Genomic DNA, 23,145 nt, shown 5'->3' with positions numbered 1-23,145 from the left:
CTTGCCAGCCACGCTGTGGAGTACTTGGACGCGTGTGATGGAGCATTGTCCTGCATGAAAATCATGTTTTTCTTGAAGGATGCAGACTTCTTCCTGTACCACTGCTTGAAGAAGGTGTCTTCCAGAAACTGGCAGTAGGACTGGGAGTTGAGCTTGACTCCATCCTCAACCCGAAAAGGCCCCACAAGCTCATCTTTGAGGATACCAGCCCAAACCAGTACTCCACCTCCACCTTGCTGGCGTCTGAGTCGGACTGGAGCTCTCTGCCCTTTACCAATCCATCCATCTGGTCCATCAAGACTCACTCTCATTTCATCAGTCCATAAAACCTTAGAAAAATCAGTCTTGAGATATTTCTTGGCCCAGTCTTGACGTTTCAGCTTGTGTGTCTTGTTCAGTGGTGGTCGTCTTTCAGCTTTTCTTACCTTGGCCATGTCTCTGAGTATTGCACACCTTGTGCTTTTGGGCACTCCAGTGATGTTGCAGCTCTGAAATATGGCCAAACTGGTGGCAAGTGGCATCTTGGCAGCTGCACGCTTGACTTTTCTCAGTTCATGGGCAGTTATTTTGCGCCTTGGTTTCTCCACACGCTTCTTGCGACCCTGTTGACTATTTTGAATGAAACGCTTGATTGTTCGATGATCACGCTTCAGAAGCTTTGCAATTTTAAGAGTGCTGCATCCCTCTGCAAGATATCTCACTATTTTTGACTTTTCTGAGCCTGTCAAGTCCTTCTTTTGATCCATTTTGCCAAAGGAAAGGAAGTTGCCTAATAATTATGCACACCTGATATAGGGTGTTGATGTCATTAGACCACACCCCTTCTCATTACAGAGATGCACATCACCTAATATGCTTAATTAGTAATAGGCTTTCGAGCCTATACAGCTTGGAGTAACACAACATGCATAAAGAGGATAATGTGGTCAAAATACTAATTTGCCTAATAATTCTGCACTCCCTGTATATGCTGGGAGAAAGTGACAGGATCTCACTTCCTCCCAGGCTGCCGAGATTACAAGGGCCCGGTCTCACATCGAAAGGCCCCCTGTTCAACACTACACATCACATGGCCCTAAGAGAAAACATCTTATAGCTGTTCTAGAATGTGAAACAATGTTTTGTATTCTCATTTGCCTTTTGTGTGAACTGAATTAACTTATGAATAGCGTTTTTCATGCACTTCCTGCCCATGAAAATTTAAAAACGGCGTGGATTTAGGTAAACATGGTATCAATGTTTTCTGTTTCCCACAATACACATCATGAATGCCAGGATTATCCAAGTGTAGGTCTAGTAGGGGTTTTAGAACGGTAACTGCCATGAAGCTTTAATCCCTAAAGATGTTACCATGAAAGTTGTTCTTTTGAAGCTGGTAAACTAGGTCTTGGTCATAGGTGTACACCTCTTATCCATGCATTTAGAGCTGGACAAATGTCCAAGCACTTACTGCAGGACTATATTCTTAAAGGCACACTATAGTCGCAAAAAACAATATTCAATCAGATATTAAACTTACCTTAGACATTTTATCTCCTCCATTGTAAACTGAAATTTAATCACACACAGTAGGCTCTTGTATGGTCAGCAAGATATGAACAGTAAATTAAACTAACTGTGGAGGAACTACCCTCGCCACTGTGAACTGGAGAAGCCTGATTGCCCGCCTGCTCCCTTTGGATTATGGCCCTGCAGTTCAAACCTTTATTTTCCCTGCAGAAAGGCTTATTCGTGCCTTTCTGCCAGAGTGTTTGGTAGATTCAATCTACCGAACAAAGTACCGATCTAAGGACCACCTGGGAACTGGAGTGTGCCATCAATTGACCACCCAGCAGCTGCGATTAACCGCAGCTTAATTGACGAGCGCTGGGTGGCCTTTGTTCGTAAAACGAACACGTGGCGGCGGCCATCTTTGACTCCCAAACAGCGGTGTTTTGCCGTCGAGTGTCTGGAACTAAAATCGGACACTCGACTAGGCAAACACCGCTGAGACCTCCAGACTTCCATGGATTTGTGCCACAACTACCGAACGAGCCGCCGTTCGGTAGAAAGACTAATGTACATATGGGGATTCATCCGGACTTCAGTATAACTCTGGATGGCAATCCGTTCGGGACTTTTAACGCACGATCTGGGACCGACCGCAAGGCCAAAACTCATGGAACTATTTTCGGTTACTTTGCCTGTGCGGTCGGTCAAAACTTTAAAGTCCCATAACTCCCGAACCCTTTATCCGAATGGGCTGATTTTCACATATGTTGTTCCTCCAGACTAGGGCTATCAAGTATTTAGGGTACATCCAAAACTCGGGTAAAACTATGTACATGTTAATTATGTTAACTGGTTATCTGAGGGGAGGGAATCTGTGGGTTGTAACCGTTATGCTATTGGTATACTGTAAATCCCTCCCTTGCATGGGAGAATGTCTTCAAAGAAGGTGATGTGAATAAATCTAGTGTTCCTGCTTAACCCTCAAAGTGAAGTGTCGTCTCATTATTGGGGGAGGATTTATTGTATGCTGTTCCAGTTTGACTGCTAGGAGTGCAAACCTATTCGTAAGGTTCCTATTCAACTGTCTACAGCATTCAGAGGATTGAGAGGATTCATATGCTTCTCTGATACGGTGATTGTGGTGTCTGCCAGAGTGCTTGGAGTCCTCAGGAAACGCTAGGAGCATCCTTCAACGGAGGTACCCAGTCGGGGTGCCAGGCGATCCGTTACACTAACTTTGTAATAAAGGAAGTATAAACATTTGATGACCGTGTACAGGAAGTGTTTAGGAAGTCTGTGCAAGTAACATACAGGGAGGTATGGCTAGGGCTGCATAAACAAAGTTAATTAACTCCTAAATGGAACTGAGCAGTAGGCAAGATCTATACACCAAATGTTCTTCATAAAGCTAAAGCTTGTTTTGGTGACTCTAGTGTCTCTTTAATTTTTTTCTACTGTGTTTATAGGAGAGACATTCCCCCTTCCAACAAAAAAAAAAAAAAAACACTTTTTAATTATTATTTTTTTTAAATAATTATTATATTTATTTACAATCAGGCTAGCATGTGTAAATAATGGGTCTAACTAGTTTAAGGCCAAAGATTGCCAAAAATAGAAATTCCTGGTTGTTACCTGCTACTACATGCCCACTTCCATTTTTTCTGTATTAAAAGGACACTCCAGGCACCAAAACAGCTTAAGTGCATTTCAAAGGTTTGGCTTCATAAGTCACACTGTATTTTTCTCCACATTAACTTAGTTTAAAAAAAGATGAAAAAGAGAAGAAGTTTTGATGATTTCTGAAGAAAAATCCGCACTGGCTGGGGCCTCGTGGCCACCTAAACCACCTGAGAGCAAACCGTGTCGGGTCCTCTGTCAGTGACCGAGGACCAGACACCAGGAGGGGGCCCGGTAGCTTGCTCAGTATGCCACCGGGTGCGAGGCCCCTCCTGGCTGCCCGGCCAGCTATCGCAGACAAAATGTGACCATCAAGAGACCATGTGTCTCGTGAGAACTGGCCAATCAGAGCGTTGCCGCGGGTTACCACGGCAATGCTCTGGCGGGTCTCGCGAGATTCATGATCTGCAGCTCTGTAGTGTTGCAGAGTGGATCACCAGGCAGCCCACCGGACCACCAAAAAGCTATTTAGTCCCGCCCCTCCCTCACACCATCAACCTACCCCCTCACAGCATCACTCACCCTCCCTCCCTCACACCATCACCTACTCTCACACAGCCTCCCCAGACACTGTTAGCATCCCCTCACACTGTCACCTCCACACACATTGTCCCCCTCCCTACACTGTCGTAACCCCCCACACTATCAGCCTTTTCATGCATCCACACTCACATTAAACACTCCTAATCCTGTTAATCTCACCCCCCTCCAAACTCACCAGCCCTCACTATGCTGCACTCAGCCTGTCACCCCCCTTAATCCTGTCACACTAGTCCCTCCTACCATGCCACAATTGCTCTGGCGCACTTACCTCCACTCGCCCTGTCACACTCCCTCATCAAACCATGTCATACTCCCTCTTCCTAATTCTCTCTCACAACCCCCCCACCCCCCCAGTCACACTCTCCCTGCAACTGGTACCCCTTTACTCACCTTTTCACAATCATCATACACACACACAGTCAGGAAACATAGCTTTGCCTTTAAACACAATTCACAAAGGACACAGGCAAACCCCCCCGCCCCCACACACGCCCCACACACTTCAAGCAGCTACCCCATACACATACAGTCCCAGACAAAAACGCAAACATGTTCACAGAGACATCCATTTACACACACACGGATACTCTCTGTCAGACACACTCTCAGGCACATACACAGGTAAACAGTGCATCAACATGTATATGTGACAGTGTGCATGTATTGCAACTATTTTTTTTTCACTTTGGTATTAGTGGGGCCTCATCTTTGAGTTTCCCCTAAGGCCTCATAAAGTCTAGAGCCGCCTCTGCATGTATTCTCCTTCTCGCAAAGCAATTTCTTTATTGAAATATACTGTGCTAGTGGGTATGGCCAGATGAAGGAAGATGGGAGTCAGATTTTTATTGAATACACATAATGAATAGCACTTACTAGCGACAAAATAAGAAGCATGTCTTAAGGCTAAGACACAACAAGAAAAGGCTAACAGGCTAAATTTCTTTAACTCATACAGGATTTTCTGCAAAACATGCAGTCCAAACGGCCATGCAAGGTGGTTGTGGTGGATCGTGAGGCAGGAGCCTTATACACGACACAGAGGGATTATTGGAGGCCGAGCCCCTTACAAAAGCTTTTCTGCAGTCGGATATAGATACCCTCTCAGTTAAGCGAATATAAACTTAACAGTGTGGAAAACCGCGAGGAAACCCGATGGGAATACCTATCTTGCCTGATAGTATTGAAAAATGGATGCATAAGCAGGCATTAGGTTGCTATGATACGACCTGCCAAGAATGACGCATATTGACGTTAGGGCAGACTTATGCAATGTATGATCATATACCGTAACTAAACACCCATTATTCTTTGCTTAGGTGAGGTGTTTTAAATAAACTATTACATTCTGTGAGAATTGAAATTTCGGTTTAGCGAATGAGCGTGCATATATGTTTTATATACACAGTTGTTTGACGACAAAACTGTATATAGGTTTCTCTAAGTTAAACTCTGCACAATATTTAACGTTTCAAAATGAAAATCTATTCCTACAACTAAAGAGAGCAAAATATGACCCGAAAAAGGCATATGCTAATGAGGAATGCTAAAAAAATATTTACGCGGATTTCTCCCTAAAGCAAAAACTCTGCAGTTTGGCTTAGCCAATTATTTAATACAATACCACTCTACATACACTGCTCAAAAAAAATAAAGGGAACACTTAAACATGACAATGTAACTCCAAGTCAATCACACTTCTGTGAAATCAAACTGTCCACTTAGGAAGCAACACTGAGTGACAATCAATTTCACATGCTGTTGTGCAAATGGGATAGACAACAGGTGGAAATTATAGGCAATTAGCAAGACACCCCCAATAAAGGAGTGGTTCTGCAGGTGGTGACCACAGACCACTTCTCAGTTCCTATGTTTCCTGGCTGATGTTTTGGTCACTTTTGAATGCTGGCGGTGCTTTCACTCTAGTGGTAGCATGAGACAGAGTCTACAACCCACACAAGTGGCTCAGGTAGTGCAGCTCATCCAGGATGGCACAGCAATGCGAGCTGTGGCAAGAAGGTTTGTGTCTGTCAGCGTAGTGTCCAGAGCATGGAGGCGCTACCAAGACACAGGCCAGTACATCAGGAGATGTGGAGGAGGCCGTAGGAGGGCAACAACCCAGCAACAGGACCGGTACCTCCGCCTTTGTGCAAGGTGGAACAGGAGGAGCACTGCCAGAGCCCTGCAAAATGCCCTTCAGCAGACCACAAATGTGCATGTGTCTGCTCAAACGGTCAGAAACAGACTCCATGAGGGTGGTATGAGGGCCTGATATCCACAGGTGGGGGTTGTGCTTACAGCCCAACACCGTGCAGGACGTTTGGCATTTGCCAGAGAACACCAAGATTGGAAAATTCGCCACTGGCGCCCTGTGCTCTTCACAGATGAAAGCAGGTTCACACTGAGCACATGTGACAGACGTGACAGAGTCTGGAGACGCCGTGGAGAACGTTCTACTGCCTGCAACATCCTTCAGCATGACCGGTTTGGCAGTGGGTCAGTAATCGTGTGGGGTGGCATTTCTTTGGGGGGCCGTACAGCCCTCCATGTCTTCGCCAGTGGTAGCCTGACTCCCATTAGGTACTGAGCTGAGATCTAGACCCCTTGATAGTATAGATTTAGTCGCTGTTACTGAGACATGGTATAATGAGAAAAATGACTGAGACATAGCAATACCAGGGTACTCTTTATATAAAAAAGACAGGGAAGGCAGGAAAGGGGGAGGGGTGGTCCTGTATGTGAAGGATAGCATAAAATCTAGCCTAATAAAAGTTAGTGAGGCGAACATAGAGTTCGTTTGGGTTACGTTAGAATTTGGTAATCACACAGTAATTCGTGTAGGTGTGATTTATAGGCCCCCAGGACAAATTGAAGAGTTAGATAATCTACTAGTTGAGGAAATAGCTAAAATGACAATGAAGGGGGAAGTTATCATCATGGGTGACTTTAATCTTCCTGATGTGAATTGGAAAACAAAAATAGCTGCTTGTGCCAGGAGCACACATATTCTAAACTCCCTACTGGGATTGTCTCTAAAACAAGTCGTTGAGGAGCCAACTTGTAAAGAGGCCATACTAGATTTAGTGTTAACAAATGGAGATTTAGTATCCGATATTACTGTAGGTGAAAGTTTTGGATCCAGTGATCATCAATGAGTGTGGTTTAATATAAGAACAGTGACTGAGTCACACCACACATATGTGTAAAGGAGTCATTATCAGACTGGAGCAATTTAAATGGCGTCCAAGAGAAATGGTATTATTTAAAAGTTGCACTACCGAAGGCAACAGAAATTTGCATTAGGCTTGTCAGTAAAAGTAAAAAAATTCAAGAAACCACTGTGGTACTCCGCAGATGTGGCCAAAGTAGTAAAAAACAAAAAGTTAGCATTTAGTAATTATAAAAAAAACAGTGAGGAAGACAGAATGATCTATAAGATTAGACAGAAAGAGGCTATGCAAGTTTTAAGAGCTTCCAAATCACACACAGAAGAGAAAATAGCACAGTCAGTAAAAAAGGGGGACAACACTTTTTTTAGATACATAAATGAGAAAAGAAAAGTAAAAGAAGGATTAGTTAGATTAAAAACAAAAGGAGGGAAGGTATGTAGAAGAGGATAAAGGTCTAGCTGACTGCCTCAATGAATATTTTTGTTCGGTATTTACAGATGAAAATGAAGGAGAGGGACCTCAGTTAAGAAAAAGGATAAACAAGTTATTTATTACACGTGAGTTTACAGAGGAAGAGGTTCTATTTCAACTGTCAAAAGTAAAAACAAATAAGTCAATGTGACCAGATGGAATACACCCAAAGCTATTAAAAGAGCTTAGTGGTGTGCTGGCAAAACCATTAACAGATTTATTTAACCAATCATTGATAACAGGAGTAGTCCCAGAAGATTGGAAGTTGGAGAATGTTGTGCCCATTCACAAGAAAGGTAATAGGGAGGAGTCGGGCAACTATAGGCCAGTATGCCTTACTTCAGTAGTGGGGAAAGTGATGGAAACCATGTTAAAGGATAGGATTGTTGAACATCTAAAAACACATGGATTTCAAGATCAGAGACAACATGGTTTTACTTCAGGGAGATCATGCCAAACTAATCTTATTGAGTTTTTTGATTGGGTAACTAAAATTATAGATCAGGGTGGTGCAGTAGACATTGCTTACCTAGATTTCAGTAAGGCTTTTGACACTGTTGCACATAGAAGGCTTATCAATAAACTACAATCTTTGAGTTTGGATTCCAATATTGTTGAATAGGTGAGGCACTGGCTGAGTGACCGGCAACAGAGGGTTGTAGTCAATGGAGTATATTCGAAGCTTGGGCTTGTCACCAGTGGGTACCTCAGCGATCTGTACTTGAACCCATTCTCTTTAATATTTTTATTAGTGATATTGCAGAAGATCTTGATGATAAGGTATGTCTTTTTGCTGCTGATACTAAGATATGTAACAGGGTTGATGTTCCAGGAGGGATAAGCCAAATGGCTAATGATTTAGGTAAACCAGAAAAATGGTCAAAGTTGTGGCAACTGACATTTAATGTGGATAAGTGCAAGATCATGCATCTTGGATGTAAAAACCCAAGGGCAGAGTACAGAATATATATACCGTATTTTTCGCTCCATAAGACGCACTTTTTTTCCCCTCAAAAGTGAGGGGAAATGTCTGTGCGTCTTATGGAGCGAATATGAAGTTTTACTTACCTGTCTTGCAGCGTTGGCCGGCAGCACAGGGCGCACCGCGGTAGTGGAACTTGAATTTCATGTTCCGGTTTCCGGCGGGACTGAAAGGAAGTGTGCACAAGCTGAGTGCGCACTTCCTTTCAGTCCCGCCGGAAACCGGAACATAAAATTCAAGTTCCACTACCGCGGTGCGCCCTGTGCTGCCGGCCAACGCTACAAGACAGGTAAGTAATTATGGGACAAGGGGAGGGGGACAGTATGGGAGAGAAGAATATGGGGAGGGGGATGAAGTCTATGGGGAGGGGGGGGATGAAGTCTATGGGGAGGGGGGGGATGAAGTCTATGGGGAGGGGGGGATGAAGTCTATGAGGAGGGGGGGGGATGAAGTCTATGAGGAGGGGGGGGATGAAGTCTATGGGGAGGGGGGGGATGAAGTCTATGAGGAGGGGGGGGGATGAAGTCTATGGGGAGGGGGGGGATGAAGTCTATGGGGAGGGGGGGGATGAAGTCTATGGGGAGGTGGGGATGAAGTCTATGGGGAGGGGGGGGATGAAGTCTATGGGGAGGGGGGGGATGAAGTCTATGGGGAGGGGGGGATGAAGTCTATGGGGAGGGGGTGGATGAAGTCTATGGGGAGGGGGTGGATGAAGTCTATGGGGAGGGGGTGGATGAAGTCTATGGGGAGGGGGTGGATGAAGTCTATGGGGAGGGGGTGGATGAAGTCTATGGGGAGGGGGTGGGTGAAGACTATGGGAGAGAGGAGAAGACTATGGGAGGGGGAGACACTATGGGACAGGGGAGAAAAAAAAATATTCTGTACAAACTGTCCCATAGTAAGAAACACTATGGGACAGTTTGTTCAGAATATTTTTTTTCTGGGTTTCTTCCTCTAAAAACTAGGTGCGTCTTATGGTGAGGTGCGTCTTATGGAGCGAAAAATACGGTATATTTTTTTTAATTCTTTATTTTGTTCGGGTGATTCAAGGCAGGTAAACAAAATTGTGATAAAAAAACATTGTAAACATACATGAGCAGTTATGTCTTTGTGAGATGGTCCGTTTTTCTTTATATACATCTAGGAGTGTGCTAGTGGTTCCCAGGAGTGGGGTGTCTAAGGGTATAGAAGGTGTATCATGTAAGGCTATGTGTAGGTTGCGGTCTAACCTGTGGGCGACTGTGTGTATGAGTTCTAGCTCCAGTTCTTAGTGTTTTTTCCCCCTAACCTACGTGGTTATGGGGGGGGGGGGGGGGGGGAGGGAGAGGGAGGTTTACATGTTGCTCGGTTGGTATGGCTAGTCTAGGACATGACCCGGGAGAGCAACGATTGTGTTAGGCTATAGCTCTCGTAGGCAGATCTTAGTATACCACTGAGGGGTAGTGGCGGCAAGTGAGTTGTGTATTGATGTCGTGGGCGGATAACATGAGAAATTTGTATAAAACATTAAAATAAAATATTAAAAGAAGCAGAAAGGAACATTATAGGAGGAAACCCAATATAGATTATAGTCCCGTATTAAGTCAAGTCACTGAGTTACTGGGACCTCTGGGTGTAAAAGGGGTGACTCTGGATACGTCCCAGGTTCGGCTTGTGTCTGTCGTTGCACTTTGGCCTTGTACTCCGAGTGCCTGGAGGAAAGCAGTTCCTTCTGTGGGGTCTTGGGCCCTGAAAGTCTTTCCATCTTGAGTGACCACCAGAGCTCTAGGGAACGACCACCTGTAGGGGAGGCCAGCGTTTTGTAGTGACTTCGTGATCGGCTGCATCGATTTGCGCCACAGTAACGTGGCTCTGCTCAGATCCTGGAAGAACGTGAGCGTGTGTGACTCGAATTGTAGAGGGCTCTTGCATTTCATTGCATTGAGGAGCTGTTGTTTGTCGGCTTGAGTTTGGCAACGTAAAATAATGTCCCGGGTGGCCGTGGCTGGTGCCTGCGATGATTTGGCAATGCGGTACATGCCGTCAAAGTTGAGATGTTTTGCGTTTTTTGTGGACATAACGGTGGAGACTAGGCGCCTGACGAAGTGGGGAAGCTCCTCGGGTGAAAGGGCCTCCGCCACTCCGCGAATCTTGATGTTCCTGTTCCGTTCTCTGTCCTCTAGGTAGGCCAGTTTGACACCTTGGTGAGCCTGAGCCGTTTGTAGGTGTTGCACGGTGTCATTGATGGCGGCCAAATCCTGTTTCAGGTCAGTGAGGGCCTCTTCTGTCGTTTGGACCCTGTTAGTAACCGCCTGTACTTCTGCCCGCACAGTTTTAAGTTCTGCCGCAAACATTTGCTGTATGTGTACCAGCAGATTGTGTATGTCCTGTTTGGTGGACGGTGCATTTCCATCGGGTATCGCCGTGGTCTCCGGCGTGGAGGGGGTCCCTGTTGGTGAGTCAGTTGTTGCTACAGGGTCTGGCTGTGTCACCCCCCTGGGCTTCAGGGTGAGTAGTTGGCCGATATCTTGGCCTTCTCTGGGTGCAGACTGGGTCTGCTTCTGTGTTTTGCGTACCATGTCGCCGTCTGGAGGGGTCGGTCTGCAGTAATCTGTGCTCGTTCCGCTCCAGTAGGGGTCGGTGGTCGGCCGCAGGCTTTCCACGTGGTAGGCCCGAAGACCTCGGCGCCTGGTTTTGGCGTGCGCGGGTAAAGTGAAGGGCATCCGATTGCTCGCTGGTGCTTCCCCCTCTCATCGGCGGTGAGTGAGCACCGATTTTAGCGGTTTCTGCAGTATTAAACTTTAGTTTTGCCGAGTTTTGTCTCGGAGCTGTCTAGAGATGTGTCTGCCTCGGAGCTCCGCCCCGAGTACAGAATATTTGATAGAGTCCTAACCTCAACATCTGAGGAAAGGGATTTAGGGGTGATTATTTCTGATGACTGAAAGGTAGGCAGACAATGTAATAGAGCAGCAGGAAATGCTAGCAGAATGTTTGGTTGTATAGGGAGAGGTATTAGCAGTAGAAAGAGGGAAGTGCTCATGCCATTGTACAGAACACTGGTGAGACCTCACTTGGAGTATTGTACGGAGTACTGAAGACCGTATCTTCAGAAGGATATTGCTACCTTAGAGAGAGTTCAGAGAAGGGCTACTAAACTGGTTCATGGATTGCAGGATAAAACTTACCAGGAAAGGTTAAAGGATCTTAACATGTATAGCTTGGAGGAAAGACGAGACAGGGGGATATGATAGAAACATTTAAATACATAAATGGAATCAACACAAGGATATTATGGCACTAGAAAAAGTGCAGAGGCAGGCTACAAAATTAATTAAAGGAATGGAACATATCATTTATTTAAAAGAAGAAAAACTACCACAACAAGAGGACATAGTCTTAAATTAGAGGGACAAAGGTTTAAAAATAATATCAGGAAGTATTACTTTACTGAGAGGGTAGTGGATGCATTGAATAGCCTTCCAGCTGAAGTGGTAGAGGTTAACACAGTAAAGGAGTTTAAGCATGCGTGGGATAGGCATAAGGCTATCCTAACTATAAAATAAGGCCAGAGACTAATGAAAGTATTTAGAAAATTGGGCAGACTAGATGGGCCGAATGGTTCTTATCTGCCGTCACATTCTATGTTTCTATGTTTCTATATGCTGGTGCAGTTGGCCCTGGGTTCCTCCTAATGCAAGACAATGCTAGACCTCATGTGGCTGGAGTGTGTCAGCAGTTCCTGCAAGACAAAGGCATTGATGCTATGGACTGGCCCGCCCGTTCCCCAGACCTGAATCCAATTGAGCACATCTGGGACATCAAGTTTCGCTCCATCCACCAACGTCACGTTGCACCACAGACTGTCCAGGAGTTGGTAGATGCTTTAGTCCAGGTCTGGGAGGAAATCCCTCAGGAGACCATCCGCCACCTCATCAGGAGCATGCACAGGCATTGTAGGGAGGTCATACAGGCACGTGGAGGCCACACACACTACTGAGCCGCATTTTGACTTGTTTTAAGGACATTACATCTAAGTTGGATCAGCCTGTAGTGTGTTTTTCCACTTTAATTTGGAGTGTGACTCCAAATCCAGACCTCCAGAAAAATTTGATTTAGATTTTTTAATGTGTGTGATTTTGTTGTCAGCACATTCAACTATGTAAAGAACAAAGTATTTCAGAAGAATATTTAATTAAATATTAGGATGTGTTATTTTTGTGTTCCCTTTATTTTTTGGAGCAGTGTATATATCAAAAATCAAGAGGAGAATCGATAAAATAAGTAGCCTTTGAACTTTTACAAAAAGTGGCTGACATCCAAGGTAGATTTACATTTGTAATCCTTCTTCTAAATAACAAATTATATACGATAGCTAATATTTATGCACCAAATACAAGTCAACATATTTTCAAGACGGAGGCTTCACCAAGTTACTAGAAATGCAGAAAGGAGTCACGGTGATATGTGGCGCTGTTAATTACACTCTGTGTCCTAAGTTAGGTATAGGTACCCCCCGCTTCCCACCTCCAGACATACAGGCCTAAAACACAAAATAAAACCTTAAACTTTTCATGCTTAACAACTACTATGGCATCTGGAGTACATTACATCCAGAGGTAAGATCCAATTCTTATTATTCCTCAGTTCAAAATACACACTCCCAAATCAATGTTTTCCTGATACCTTGCCTCCACATAGAATCAGTAACCGCTTACGCTATAGAGGGGATATTTTGGTCAGATCATGCCCCATTCATCCTGACACTAAAAGATCAATTTAGGGTCTGAGGCTGCAACCCTTAAAGGCATAACAACACCCTATTACACAACAAAGAACTTACCACAAACATCACAAAAAAATTTAGAGGAAGATTTTCACATCAATGAAACACCCGATGTAACACAACCTACTTTTTATATGACTTGCACACAAAACCGTAATTAGAGGGCTTTTTATAAGCAGATCATTATATCTTAAGAAACCATTTCAGTCCCACCTACCGACCCAGTTGAGGTCACCAAAGGATATCTCTAGAACCCATTTCCGCTCTCCATCTGACTCAGGGCCGGATTAACATAGGGGCTGATGGACCTGCAGCCCAGGCCCAGGCCTCTTAGGTGTGCCACCTGACTGGTATTTTACTGGCACAGCTGGTATTTGAGGCTGCCTGGCCAGTACCAGAATTTAAGTAATACCGGCAATACAAATGCAGGTATTTTTCTCAGTATAAACACACAGAGAGTTCAGACAGCAGTTCTACAGTTTAGGTAAGTGAGGGATGGGGGGAAAGGCAGCAGGGAGACATGGGATCACTGAGACACTGAGAAACTAGGGGACACATGGGGACACAGACACACTTGGGGACACTGGAAAACACGGGGACACTGAGACACTAGAGGATACTGGGAGAAATGGGGACACAGACATAGGGACATTGGGAGGCACTGAGACATTGGGACACGGAGACACTAAGGACACAGTGTCCCCATGTCTCCCAGTGTCCCCTAGTCTCCCATTGTCTGTGTCCCCATGCCTCAGTGTCCCTAGTGTCTTAGTGTCCCCATGGCTCCCAGTTTCCCCTAGTCTCCCAGTGTCTGTGTCCCCATGTCTCCCAGTGTCCCTAGTGACTCAGTGTCTCCATGTCTCCCAGTGTCCCCAGTGACTCAGTGTCTCCATGTCTCCCAGTGTCCCCAAGTGTCTCAATGCCCCATGTCTCCCAGTGACACTGTGAGACTAGGGGACTGGGCGACATGGGGATACTGACACTGTGAAAAATAGGGACACTGAGAGACTGGGTGACTTGCGAGACTGGGAGACAGGGAGACACTGGGAGCAATCCATCTATACAGCAGAATCAAACTGTGAGTTTTACAGAATTTTCTCTTATGTCACTCCTTGTGATTTACATCATGTGATGTCACGCATAACTAATTAATTATACAAATGTATAAGGCTGGTATTTTTTTCTCAGAAAGGTGGAACCCCTAACTATTCTTCACATACTCTTGCTTAAAGGAACACTATAGGGTCAGGAATACAATCATGTATTTATTATTTCCTTATGTTAAAACCACCATTTAGCCCCCCTGACCCCCTTTTGCCTCCTTAAATATAGTAAACTCTTACTTGTATTCAAGTCTGCAGCTGCTGGCCCTGTCCCTGTCTGCCTCTGAACTGACTGTCTGCTGACATCATCAGAAGTGGTGGTCTGACCAAATTACAATGCTTACCCGTATGATTTGGCTGAGACTGCCAACTAGGCAGATCAGGGGCAGAGCCAGCACAAGTCAAACATAGCCCTGGCCAATCAGAAACTCCTCATGAAGATAAATTGATTCAATGCATCTCTATGAGGAAAGCTCATTGTCTGCATGCAGAGGGTGGAGACACTGAATGGCAGTGCTGCACACTAGGCAGTACTGCCCCAGGAGGCACCTCTAGCAGCTATCTAAGGGGTGACCATCAGAGTTATTTTCTCTGAAAAGACAGTGTTTACTGCAAAAAGCCTGGAGGGAATGATTCTACTTACCAGAACAAATACAATAAGCTGTAGTTGTTCTGGTGACTACAGTGTCCCTTTAAGTTTGGAAGCTTAAGAGGAATGCATGGGAACAAAACTTGTGTGGACTGGCTGACAATAAAATTAGTTTAGATAATGCAGACTTTGGTCTCTCTAACACTGTGGCATGTCCCCTTTCTTCTACACTCACCACATACACCTTTTCTCTGTCCCAGACTATATACCAGGAACTTCTGCCTGCTAGTAAGATGATAAGTGGACATGTAAATGCTAGGGGACAGTCCTTAGAAAGCGTGGAGTGGGCGCATCATTTGATGCATTTATGTCAAGCGCAGGGTGCTGCCTGCATAGTATGCCCTTAGTTGGACAGCCTGGATGATTGGCAGGCAGTCTGACATGCATTCATGCCAGGCTGGCCTTCCAATTCTTTGGACAAACATGCCCCCTTTTTGGGCATGTTCATCCCTTTTGCCAGGTCTGGTCATGTGATTCGTGCCAGTGGCACACTCTTACTCTGCACATTGACTTCCTGCTTCACTGGACACTGCTGTTAGGGAATATGGATTACTTGAAAGATGTAAGCATAAATTAGAGAGAGATTAGCATAGAGTATGTGTTTTCGTATAGCTGCATCCTTTGAGTTTCCCTCCAACACCATCTCCATCAGATACATGGTGCTTGGGAGGTATGATCGTTTTAGTGTTTTTGGTCGATAAGATTCTGTAAATAGGCCCATCATAATTGTCAGCACCACTGGGCTCTTAATCTGGCCCTGATCTGACTCCTCCGACGGAGCAAATATCATTGAAAAAAAATGAATGAGAAACTCCAAAACAGTTTCAACACTACAGAAAATGAATACAAATTTTGCTCAAATTAATAAGTAAATTATTAGCAGCAAGAGATATAAGGCACATACTAAAACACACCTATTTAATATCAGACTCAAAAGTTCTAAAATGATAAAACCACAAATTTTACAGCACCTTGTACAAGCTTAAGAATAATAATGGTATTGAGACAGAAGATATAAAAAGAAAGAAAAAAAAAAGTATTCAACGACTAGCCTCCAAAAAAGCCCCAGGACCAGATGGGCTCACAGACCTCTATGATAAGAATTTCTCTTTCATCCTCTCCTCTCAATTAGTTAAACCAATTTGATTTGCAAGTGAAAAAGTCACTTTGCCGAAATGTTAACTGCAAATGTTGCCACCCTGTGAAAGCCTGGAAAACCTCCAACACACGTCAAAATACTAGCCATTCTCCCATGTATCATACACACTGATCAAGTGGGGTTTGTCAAAGGTGAATAGGGTGATGGTGGCACAAGGAAAGCAGAAACATTATTATATAGTAATGCATAGTAATTGTCAGGATTACTGATTGATCCAGCACGCAGAATTGTATTACACCTAGGACTAAAAGGTAATGGGTTACCGGCCTTAGAATGGCCGGACTTAACGTACCAAAGAATAGTCAGGATACTTGCCGAGGTCAGAGACACAGAATGGAACACAACGATGAGGGAAAGCCAAAGGTCAAGGACACCAGAAATCAGGGAAGTCAGAATAAAGTCAAAGTCAAATACCAAAATATCAAGATCAGGAACGCACTCTCTGATTACCATCAGGCAGAAACCACAACAGGGCAATGAGAGAATGTAAAACTAAGTTTCAATAACCCTCCTGTTATTCCGATTGGTTGTGACCGATCTTGACCCCAAAACGTGCGCGTGCGGCATTACAAGCATGCCGACGCTGTCATCAAGGTCGGCGGTCTTGGGGCTATAAGGTGACATAGATCCGCAGCGGCCGGCATCCCTAGACATGCTGGGTTTATCAGGTATCTGGGCGCATGGTTGCAGATGGGCACAACTATTCCTGTCATGACAGTAAATACCATCATAAAGATTTCTATGTGCGGATGAATCCGTTACATTACCCCCCCCACCTGAAGACCGTCCACCGGGCGAGCAGGGCCCAGCTTGAGAGGGAACTTGGCGTGGAAAGAGCGAATCTTACGGCCAGCATGGATATCAGAAGCAGGAACCCAAGAATGGTCAGCAGGCCCATACCCCCTCCAATCAACTAGGTATTGCAACAAGCCACGAGAGAACCTGGAATCAATAATGGAGGAGACCTGGTACTCCTCCTGACCGGAAACAACAAAAGTAGGAGGGGGAATCACTGGGACTGTATATTTATTGCAAATGAGTATACATATAAAAAGGTGGAGCTCCTAGAAATATGATACAGTCAGTATTCTGTAAGACAAAATTATACAGGCAGTAGTGCAACACTGTAAATAAGAATTGAAAGTATATAAGATGAAATGTTATACCTCACAAACCTGGAGTCATACCCTCATATGACTCGGGTGGTATACGCCTCTGGACCATTCAAGGATGTCCCAATCCTTTTTCTCTCCTTGAGGACTTGATGGTTCCTTTAAGGGTGCTTGGTGCTTTATGCTTTCCCTTTTAGATTTGCTGCTAATAGTAATGCAAAATCCCAAAGGAGTTCCAAAAAAAAGGTGCTTTATTATGAGTAAAAATCCAAATATAAAATAAAGTAAGATCAAAGAATAAGTCCCAGATGTTAGTCTGGTTTGACTCAATAGTCTGCAACAGAGTCCAAAACGCGTTTCGCCTTACAAAAGGCTTCCTCAGTTGGCTGTTAGGTGAATCTTCCCTCTCCTTTCTGCTTAAAAATCCTCCACTTGCCGGGTCCTGTGCGCCTTTTTTTCACTTCTGGGTTCCATCTTGTGGAACGCAAAGTGCGTTCCAATGTGCGCATCTATTTCCGCGTTCTTCATTACGATGGAACGCACGTGCGTTCCGGTGCTTAATTCAATGCGCCTCCACTTCTGCATTCCTCGTTGTGGTGCAACGCACGTGCGTTCCAACGCTTCACTCTACGTGCGTCTCCCTTTGTTGGCATCTTCTGGTGAAACGCACATGCGTTCCACCTATTAAAACAACAAACTTTATCAATAACATAATTGAAAGCATGACAGAAATCTAATTTCTCTCCTTTCAAGCACATTATATCTATCAGCTAAAAGGCATATTAGCTTAATTATCTTAATAGAGGATCCATACAAAGTATATCAAATAAATAACATCTTATGAGCATATATACAAGTGAACATAAAAGGTTATATAGTAGTAGCAGTTTGTAAATGTCTTTTAAAAGATATATAAAATATCTTAAAAATGGAGAAAAAATATAAATAAAATCAATTCAGAATAAGGGAGTCCACTAATCCTGAATTATATAGTCAAATAATGAGGGATCTAAAAACTAGAGTAGAGAAAATAGAAAAAGAAGTGATTGAAGTAAAAAAGAGTAAATATTTGAGAGATAAGAATGACTATAAAACGGGTACTATCAATATTATAAATAAACAGAAATCAAGGTATAACAAAGAAAAAATACCATGTAAGAGATATGATGATTACTCACAAAAAACAAAATACATAGGAAAAAGAAAGAGTAGATCACCCTCTAGAAATAAACGAATCCAAAAAAATAGTTCACCCTCTACAACAAAATATACAGATAAATATAGAGAACAAAGAACAAATACAGTACCTGACTGGAGATTAACTAGGGAACAGAATCAAAGAGACAGAAGGGAGCAGGAAGGCTCGGACCCACAAAGACAGGAACGAACCTTTCCCAGATGGGGAGACCATAGGAGAAACTGTTCTCCTCCATCCAAATATACAGACTATAGAAGCTATAGTCAAGTAGTCAAATAAAGCCCCGAAAAAAACGAAGAAAGAAGAGGCACGACATGGAAGATGAGAGGAGGAGAAGAGATGATAGATATTCCCCAAAGTTACAAAGACATAGAATTGAGAGGGTAGATGAAGAGCTCTCTGTATCAAGACAAGAAGATGCATCTATATTGACTCCTTTTCAGAAGGACCTAACAGCAGAGAGATCGAAACAACAACGCCAGATCAAAATTTGGGAACCTCCAGGCTAAAGACAGAGATCGGTAACATAAGAAAGAGAAGCAGAAAAAGAAGAAGAGAGACATATGGAGAAGAGAGGAAAGAGATAAATTCAGAAGGAATTTTTAACCTAACGGGGAATGAGCTACCCGTAGGGGAAGTGGCAATTTTACAAAAAGGTTTGAAATTCGCCCCTACCTCTGATCTTAATAAGTTTGATTTTTTTATAGATATTAATAAGTTTATTAGGAATCTTAGCCTAAAAAAATTTTTTGATAACAAAGAAGAGAAACTGAATGATTAAGTATCATCAGAGTACATACACACAGAGCTTAAATTAAAATCAGATTTTTTTCCGAAGCATCTCATCTCAGGTGAAATAAAAGCTTTTGAAATTATGGTAATGAAAGAAATAAAGAAAATTAAACCATTAAACAGATATCAGCAAAATATGTCAATTAAGGAGAAAAGAGTAATAAAAGAGTTAAAACAGAACCAAGAAATTGTAATTGAACCGGCGGACAAAGGAGGGGGTATAGTGGTCATGCCAAATAACAAGTATCAACAAGAGGCGGAACGAATCCTCTCAGATCCAGGCACGTATAAGAAATTAGAAAAAAATCCGATAGAAAATATAAAGAAAAAATTTGATGACTACATCGAAAAAGGTTTAGAGAAGGGTATTCTAACTACTAAAGAAGCCAAATATTTGTCAACACCGCATCCTAAGACACCAGTGTATTACCATGTCCCAAAAATACATTAGAACAAAGAGAATCCACCGGGGAGGCCCATCATATCTGGGATAGATTCTATCTCAGCTAAGGTGTCAGAGTACCTTGACCATTTGCTACAGCCTCTTGTGGTAAAGAATCCAGCGTATCTGAAGGACACCACTTTATACCATTATACCGCATGAAAAAGGCCTTGAAGCAGTACAGTACTTTTTAAACAAACACAATTTTAAGGAGGAACACATTTCGTACATTTTAGAAGGCATTTACCTGATTTTAACAAATAATTTTTTCTGGTTTAATGAGACTTTTTACCTACAGGTTAGGGGAACGGCAATGGGCACCAAGTTGGGAGGAGCAGTTTGTATATCAGGGACTTGGTGTGCTACCGCCGTTTTATAGACTACATATTTTTTATTTGGACAGGTACTAATACAGATTTGAATGATTTTATCCTGTATTTAAATAATAATCAGTGGAATATTGTCTTAACAGCACAGATTAGCCAGGACACAATCAATTTCTTAGATTTAGAGATCAACATAAAAGATAATAGGATTATAACACAAAACCATTTTAAAGAAGTCGATGCTAATGGGTATATTGATAAAAAAAAAGCTGTCATTACGCCCCTTGGTTAACAAATGCTCCCAAGGGCCAATTCCTGAGAATTAGGCGCAATTGCACTAATGATCACGATTATATAAACACAAGCAAATATAATCAAAACACAATTCATACAAAAAGGATATGAGGAAGGAAAACTCCAGACAGCGCTAGAAGAAGTCCTAAAAATTCCTAGAAAAAACACCTTGACTTATAAGGACAAAGAAAAAAATAGAAAATGGAACGGTAACAACGTCCCATTTATATGTAGCTTTAATGGAAATAATAGAAAAATAAACAATATCATCAACAAACACTGGCATATCTTAAAAGACGATCCCATTTTGAAAAACATTTTATCAGATAAACCCAAAATAATTTACAGAGGGGCCAAAAATTTAAAAAGCACTTTAGTACAGAGTTGCAATAAAAAGAGAACACCTGTAAATAATACTTTTCTAAATATGAGTAAAGGGTTCTATGGCTGTGGACAATGTCTAGCATGCAGAAACACTAAGAGCAAGAAAAGACTCACAGACATGGAACCTATTATCAATCAAAAATTTCAGATAAGGGATCATTTAACCTGCTATTCAAAGGGAGTAATTTACATACTAAAATGCCCATGCAATCTCGTGTATGTCGGCCGAACAATTCGAACACCAGAGTGGAGGAACACACAAGGAATATAAAAAATGGGGTAGCGTCTCAAGTCACTTTAAGAGAGTTCATAACTCAAACCCTGATGGAATGTTTTTTAGCGCAATTAAATTGGTGAAAAAAGATTGGAGAGGGGGAGATTACACCAAAAAAATAGGAAGGGAAGAAATGAAATTCATTTACGACTTTAATACCATGGTCCCACATGGATTGAATAATGACTTTGAGTTATGTCATTTTATGAGCTAATAGTCCTTTTAATAATGTGTAATGTTTTTTAGTCTTGCATAAGGTTTTTTAAAAATTCTGAATTTTATTTTATTTATATTTTTTCTCCATTTTTAAGATATTTTATATATCTTTTAAAAGACATTTACAAACTGCTACTACTATATAACCTTTTATGTTCACTTGTATGTATGCTCATAAGATGTTATTTATTTGATATACTTTGTATGGATCCTCTATTAAGATAATTAAGCTAATATGCCTTTTAGCTGATAGATATAATGTGCTTGAAAGGAGAGAAATTAGATTTCTGTCATGCTTTTAATTATGTTATTGATAAAGTTTGTTGTTTTAATAGGTGTGTTTCACCAGAAGATGACAACAAAGGGAGACTCACATAGAGTGAAGCGTTGGAACGCACGTACGTTCCACCGCAACGAGGAATGTGGAAGTGGAGGCGCATTGAATTAAGCGCCAGAACGCACGTGCGTTCCATCGTAATGAAGAACGCGGAAATAGATGCGAACATTGGAACGCACGTTGCGTTCCACAAGATGGAACCCGGAAGTGAAAAAAAGGCGCACAGGACCCGGCAAGTGGAGGATTTTTAAGCAGATAGGAGAGGGAAGATTCACCTAACAGCCAACTGAGGAAGCCTTTTGTAAGGCGAAACGCGTTTTGGACACTGTTGCAGACTATTGAGTCAAACCAGACTAACATCTGGGACTTATTCTTTGATCTTACTTTATTTTATATTTGGATTTTTACTCATAATAAAGCACTTTTTTTGGAACTCCTTTGGGATTTTGCATTACTATTAGCAGCAAATCTAAAAGGGAAAGCATAAAGCACCAAGCACCCTTAAAGGAACCATCAAGTCCTCAAGGAGAGAAAAAGTTAGAGACATTTCGCTTTTGAAAGTGAACTATGCTTAGAACTGGAGATCTGATCCAGTAAGATTTTTTTTTTTAGGTATTTCCCTCCCTCAACAACGATCTGCAGCACTGGGCACAGACAGAGAGCATCCTGCTCTGGGGATGGCTTTAGGGGAGACAAGGGAGAGAGCCTGGCAAACCCTAAATATGCAGTCAAACATTTCTAATACAGTTTGACTACTTACAGTGTGCTGTAGTTGTTATGGTGCTCGGAGTGTGTTCCTTAAAGCTACATCCTGTTCCAAATATCATGCATATGAACAGAAAAAAAAAATATGATGTACACTATGTGCCCACCGTTACAGTACAGGTAACAATATGTTATTCTTCTGAGCAAAAATAAAAAATTGCTGCATATGCATCTCACACTCATAAAATAAACATGATATCCATGCTGTACAGGCAGCTGTGCTCATACACTTCAGTGAGCCACAAGATCTTAAGATAAGTTTAACTTTAACGTTATTCACGTAATTTAAAAAAGCTGAACTAGAAACATTCTCAAAGATAGAGATGCTTCCAGTTTTGCTACTTTGGTCTTGGAATTTAAATGCACTTTATACCACTTACTGAATATTCCTGTTAGTCCATACATTTACCAGTGGCTTCTGCCAAAACATGTTTTTAAAGTTAAAAAGATTTAAATAAAAGACCTTTAAAAATAAATACGTGAGAAACATGGTACACAAGTTTGAGAAAATATGGAAACCCTGGAACTCAAGTGGCTTTATAGACTGAAGTGAGACGCTGGTAGAGCCCTGTGGGGAGGGGGCAGAAGGGTCTGCTCCCCCCAACTCCTCTCTCTAGCTCCCCCTATCTAGCAGATGATCAAAATTTACAATCCTATCCTTCTCTTTTTCACTTTGTGAGTCGGCTCTGTAAGCATATTTGTGCCCTGCATAGTGTTAAGCAATCCCCCCCGGGTACGGAATTTTTTTCCGCCAGAGCCAAGGGACCTTTCTGTCCTCTCTATCCTTTCTTCGAATTTTAATTTTCATCTCAAAAGCAACAAAAAAATGTTGTGTTTCTTAAGTGTACTGAGAACAAAGTGGGTGACCGTGATCGTAGGGTGAATTAAGAACATACTGTTAATTTGCCTGATTCGGTTGAGACGCAGCACGAGATGCCATGTCATGTTGTACCATTTTGAACTGTGCCGTAATGTCCTATGTATTACTTTGTTATACTATT

General features: G+C 42.6%; 1 protein-coding gene across 4 annotated transcripts in view; it reads right to left on the bottom strand.

The window, feature by feature from the left end:
* The window catches only part of TNRC18 (trinucleotide repeat containing 18), a 170,979-nt gene that overhangs the window by 96,115 nt on the left and 51,719 nt on the right, over positions 1-23,145 (bottom strand). The window lies entirely within an intron of this gene.

Source organism: Pelobates fuscus, chromosome 8, assembly GCF_036172605.1.
Source record: "Pelobates fuscus isolate aPelFus1 chromosome 8, aPelFus1.pri, whole genome shotgun sequence".
NCBI classification, from domain to species: Eukaryota; Metazoa; Chordata; class Amphibia; order Anura; family Pelobatidae; genus Pelobates; species Pelobates fuscus.
Note: the sequence above shows the minus strand (reverse complement) of the source record. Positions and strands in the feature narration are given on the sequence as shown.